Here is a 6,130-nt window from a genome sequence, read left to right as displayed (position 1 = left end):
TATATTTTCTGTGCCTTTGAGTTGGTATTCTTCCACCAGTAAGGCCATAGAGCTCGGTAGCCTTCACAAGAAGTGCCATCAATTTGGGACCATGTATTCAGAGCCATAAGACTATAGGAGACATTTTAGTCAGAGCACCACAGAAGGTTCAAGTTTCTAAACTCACCACCAACTTGTATTCATTCTCTTAATCAACCAAATGTCACAAAGGGCAGGAGGGAAGAAGGCAGACAGTTGCTCAGTAATCTCTTTAACTAATGCAGACTTTCCTAAGCTTAATTGCCTTTTCTTAGAACTCATTTCCCTTTGTCTTCTAGATTATAAACAAAACCTGGACCATGTATGAGAGAGTTGATGAATTGCTGTTGGTCTTACATGGTTGCACCATGTCCTCCCTCATTAGACCCGACAAATATGCTGCAGGTATCTCTAAGATGGGCTGCAGTCATTGATTCACTCATGTTCCTTTCTGAATCTGTCCTTAGGGCTTCTGATCTGGAGATCTGAAGTCCTGTGACTCTCCTTTAGGAACAGAGACTCTGCCATAACTGGACACACAGAATATAAACAAAGCTTTCCATACAGGCCATTGTGGAGACAGGGAATGGGTGAGAAGTTTCCCAGTGCAGAGATGGTTGAACTGAGAGTCCTGTGCATGCTAGGTGAATGATCTGCCATGAGCTGTAGTCCCAGTACTTAGGCAGAAGCTTCTGGAAGAAAAGAACAAAACCTCCATGGAGCAGCAGTTGTGTAGAGTCAAAGTTTCCAGATCAAGTGCCAGAGGGACAAAGGTCAACCCTTGGAGTGAATCAGAGATGGAAAAGACAAAGGCTGTACGCAGATGGTCACCACCATGGCACCAAGACAACATCCTTCCATCTGTTGCTGGCTCCTCCCACTCTAGAGTGCCACAGAGCCCACCTTAGGGGCTTCCAGCCCTTGGCCACCCGATGGCCTGATCTGGATGCTGAAGGACACTCTACTTTGGGCCCCGGCCCAAGGAGACTCTGCCTCAAAACCATTGATAAATAGCTTTGAGGCTCATTTCAGTTCTTGGCCAACCTAGGATCCATAAAGACCTTGTCTAAAAACAAAATCCTACCAAGAGTGAAACAAAGGAAGATAGAAAGAGGAGCGGATCCCTGAGTTGGGCTTTGTCATTCACTATAGTATAATCTCAGGTATTTAACTTTCCTGCAGGAAAATCTAGTTTGGACATACTCAAAATCCCAGCTAGTGTTAAGAGGGTGGAACTGAGATCATCCGTTCCAATTGCAGCTTGTTGGTGGGAGAGCTAAAGGACAGGGTGTGAGGAAGAGGTACATAAGAGGTTCAGAGGGGCCAGAGAAGACACCCAGAGTTGAGGAGTCTGGGGTCACTGCCAGGCCCTGCCACTGGTGTCCATCTCTCTGCTAAGTCACCCTCCTCCATCAGGACATATTTCACCCACCCAGCCTCTCCCCACTGAGAACATTAGTCCCAAGATGGCACAGAGAACTCCAATATCTGTCTCCATATGATTAGATTAGAGATTTGTTTTGACTCCAAATGCATCTTTGCCTTTATATTATACAAAGTGTTTTTATTTGTTAATTTCTTGGTTCTTTTTGTTATTGTTTTGTTTTTGAGGTAGAGTTTTGCTATGTTGCCCACACTGGCCTGCAAATGACCATATAGCTCAGACTGGTTGGACTCTGCAATCCTCCTGATGCTGACTCCTGAATTTTGGAGTCTTTAGCATGTGTCATCAAAGCCAGCCTCAGCTCCTAGTAGCTGATGTTACAGACTGTTACTCAAACATTATCTAGTGACTTATAGTTAATTTCATTGTAATACTTCTGACTCTTGTTTGTTTTTATTGTTTTGAAACAATTGCCCAGGCTAGCCTGGGACTTCATGTATATCTTAAATGACCTATTCAGTGATCTTTCTGCTTATACCTCCTAAGGCTGGGGACACAAAGTTTCAGTCCTATGTCCTCTTACACAATGCTGGCAATGGAACACCAAGTACCTCATTCATTCTAGGCAAGCTCTCCAAAAACTATATGAACATCATCCATCTTTAAAAATTTTTTAATTATTTTATTAACCTATATTATATAGATTCATTAAGGGAAAATGAGATAGTCTACAGAATTAGAGCCTTCAAAGGTAGACATGCCCTAACATCTCTCTTTCTGCCTCTGTCTCTGTCTCTGTCTCTGTGTCTCTGTCTCTGTCTGTGTGTGTGTGTGTGTGTGTGTGTGTGTGTGTGTGTGTGTGTGTGTGTTGAGGCAGGGTTTTTCTGTGTAACAGCCATGAATGTCCTGGTATTCACTCTGTACTCAATGCTGGCCTCAAACTCAGAGATCCACCTGCCTCAGCCTCCCAAGAGCTAGGATTAAAGGCATGTACTAGCACCATCTGGCTCTAACTTTTCTTAAAGAGGAAAGTTTCCTTTATTGCTTCAAGTGAGAAAGGTTGTTGGATGTTGGACTGGAAATTACTTTGGTCTTTCTGATTTTTTTAGTGGTCTTTTTATGTAGTCCAGAGTGGCTATGTAAACAAGGGTGGAACTCACACACAGAAATCCACCTGCATATGCCTCCTGTGTAAGTACCAGGATGAAATGCACATGCCACCAGGCCTGGAAGTTTTCCTTTTCTTCCTCATCTCCCAGTATCTCTTCCTTTCCCTCCTTTCTCCCTCTTTCTCACTATCATTCTGTGTGTGTGTGTGTGTGTGTGTGTGTGTGTGTGTGTGTGTTTAGGTGTTCTCCAATACCACAGTTGGTCTAGAACTACTTATCCTCTGGCTTTTGACACACTCACCCCATGCTGGGTTGAGAGGTCAGAGCCACCAAGTCTGAAGTGGATTTGCTTCCTTGTACCTCAATCCATGTGTGACCTTTAGGAATACTTCCTGGATACTGATTTTTGTTTGTAGAAATGAACACTTTCTTGGATGCCTTTTCCTGGAAGATTCCTTGGATCCAACAAGATGATCTTCCAGACCACACCCACATTCCTGGAGCTGACAAGGCAGATGCTGCTGCTGGATGAGGCTTTGGTTGTCTCTGCTCTAGAGATCCTGACGATGGAGCTTTTCCCAGCACGATTCTGGGCAGCCTTCACTGACAGAATCACTGTCATTGCGAAGGCATGACTGCAGCCTGGCCTTTCCCTGCCTCCCTGTGGGTTCTAGATAAACATTTTTAACTTGGAGATCTTTCAGATCCTCTGGATGGATGGGTGCTCTGTTGACACAGAAGGTTCACCCTAAGTAACAAAACCCTTGTAGGGTCTTATGAAGGATCCTGGGGTACAGGGAAGAGATATCTGTGATGGAGATAATGGGGACAGAGGTAGATCAGAGACCTTGGGTAGCATCTGCTTGGAAGAGTAATGAAGCCTTGATTTCTATGGAGCGCTGATGGAGGTTAGTTAGGTAGGGGGAAGGAGCAGAGAAGATGTGGGCACAGTGGAAGGAGCCTGTGGCTGTCTCTGCCACAGGCAGTAGTTGTAACAGAGTAACTGAATGGAGGAAAGTGAGACAGAGGGGCACTGATGCAGCTCAGAGAGAGCCATTGCCTTGTACCAATATCTCGTTGACACTCAGTGCTGCAAAACTATAGACGTTGACCAGATTGATGTCATAGCATGGAAGAGCTGACATTAGAGATGTATACTCAGGGCTGTGTGCTGACACTTCACCTGTTACACACAGTATGTGCAACCTTCCAGTACTCAATGAATGTATACCATGCCTTCTGGCTGGAACAGAGGATGGGGACTACTCAGCAGAGACAATGAGTAAGAAAGAAGTAGAGAAGAATCTTTTCATGTATCCATTGAGCTAGTGCTTCCACTTGGTAGCTGAGCTTTAACTCAGGTTCCATCTAGATGGATACCTAATATGCATGTTGACATGGGTCTATCAGAGAAAAAGCTTCCTACAGATGAGCTATACAATGAAAGATGTAGGCTGTGTTGTTGCACTACATACTATCACGAAGGTCTTAGAGTTTTCCCCATTAAAGCACACTGAGGAGGATTGAGGAAGACTTGGACCTGAACATAATATGGAATGTTAGAACCAGGATAATTCTGGACCCTGCCTCCAGATGAGATAATCTCAAATCCTTCTAGCATGATCTACAACTATAGCCCCAAGACCGGAACTACATCAATAGGCACAGAGAATTGTATCCCCAAATCTATTTTTTTCAGCTCTCCAAACTCAATCCTCTACATTCACGGTGTCTACTTTCTGTGTCCACATGAAACAGTTGCTCAGGTAAGGAAGGTTGGAGAGCTGTTTCTTCAACCAGATCAAAACTTTCTCCTTTACATTGAGGGTTGGCTGGCACCTGATGTCTTTCAGTCACTGACAGAAACAGTGAGATTCATTGGCATAATGAAGGCTGGTCTTGTTTCTATGATAACTGAATCAAGGTCACAAGTGAAAACTCATGAAGCAGAGGATTAACTGTGATAGGATTCGTATACATAGCTACCATGTCAGAGGCCCAAGTGGGCAGGACAGAACTATGGTGGATGGGATGTGTGTTCCTTTTGCAATTCTGTCTAATCAATGTAATGTGAAGGAAACGAGGGCACATGGGAGGGAAGGACTCCTTGTTATATGTCGTCAGGTGAGCTCTGTGCTCAGATCCATGTGAGCAACCACCATTTTGCCTCTAATTCCTCATGTGTAATTAATTCCCAGCTAGAAGGTGAGCAGATGGGAACTGGAGGACAGCGAGTTTGAAGGTCAGTATCTGTGGTGAAGACTGCATGGACACAGAGGTGGTGTCAGGATTCAGAAGGCAGAGTGGCCTTTGCAGAAGATGTCGGGCTTCTCATGGTTGATGTTTCCCCCTCCATCCAATGTGCAGCACTGCTTCTTTTGCTGGGAAATGAAGAACTGGATCTTCCAGGGGAAAGATCAAAGAGAACAAAGACTTATCAATGGAAACTCTCAACCCAGAAGGGCCGGGACAGATGACAGCCCAGGATACTATACCCAACCAAACTTAAGTCATAATAGATGGAGGAAATAAGACATCCCAAAAAACCAAACTTCAGTACTGTCTATCCTGAGATCCACCCCTACAGAAGGCTTTAGAAGGAAAACTCTACCTGAAGAGGTTAAGCACAGCCAAGAAAATACATGAATACAAACTAGGCAGGGAAAGAGAAAACATACATGTGCACCTGCAGGTACTCACACATACACTCACTCCATGCACACATACACCAGCACAAAATAACAGGAAACAACCACTCAACGATATCTCCCAATATCAATAAGTGCCCAAAGAATTCCATCAGGAAACCCGTAAGACACTAAACACTTTTACTAAAGTAGATCAACACAAAGTTTACAATAATCAGTTGCCTACCTCTATAAGATGACAAATGAACAGAGAGATTCAGGGAAACACCTTTCACAATAGCATATCACCTTGGACTGTATGCTAGCCTTAGAGACAGCCTAAATGTCTGGACTGGGTGTTTCCCTATTTGGTCACTGTACGGATACATGTGAACCAGCATGGCAGAGCACTCAGTCTCCAAGAGCCCGGATGGTCACCCCATCCAGAGTCAGCTTCTCCACTGGCTCCTTTGGGGCTTTAAGCTGCTAATGAGAACGTCTTGTGTTCCTGTCTGCTCTTAAATTCCCTATGTAGTAATAATGGCCAAGTACTTCTGATCCTCCTGCCTCTGCCTTCCATGTGATGGAAATAGAGGAATGGATTAAGTACAGTCTCCACTAAGAATCTAAATGACCTTTGAATTCATCCCTCCTTTTTCAGTCAGTAGCTTCCAGCACCAAGGGTGCTTTCTGGCCCCAAATTCCAAATAACAGGGAACAAAAGAATAAAGTTCCACATCAAGCTGTCTCATCGCTGGGTGTGGTGGTCCACACATTTACCCTCAGCATCAAGGGTGATAAAATCAAGGATAGGATTCAAGCTGTTCTTGTCTACATACATGGGTGCGGGCTAGGTTAGACTACATCAGATTATCAAAAATGAAGTATGTATGGAAGGGAGATCAGGGGACGCCCCCTGTAAGCAAGTGACTCAGGTCCCCATGATCTGGATCCAGGGCCTCACACCAAAGGTGGTTCTAGAGACAGGCAGA

Source organism: Mesocricetus auratus, unplaced genomic scaffold (assembly GCF_017639785.1).
Source record: "Mesocricetus auratus isolate SY011 unplaced genomic scaffold, BCM_Maur_2.0 Super-Scaffold_100006, whole genome shotgun sequence".
In the NCBI taxonomy this organism is placed as follows: Eukaryota; Metazoa; Chordata; class Mammalia; order Rodentia; family Cricetidae; genus Mesocricetus; species Mesocricetus auratus.
This window is presented reverse-complemented; position numbering follows the sequence as displayed.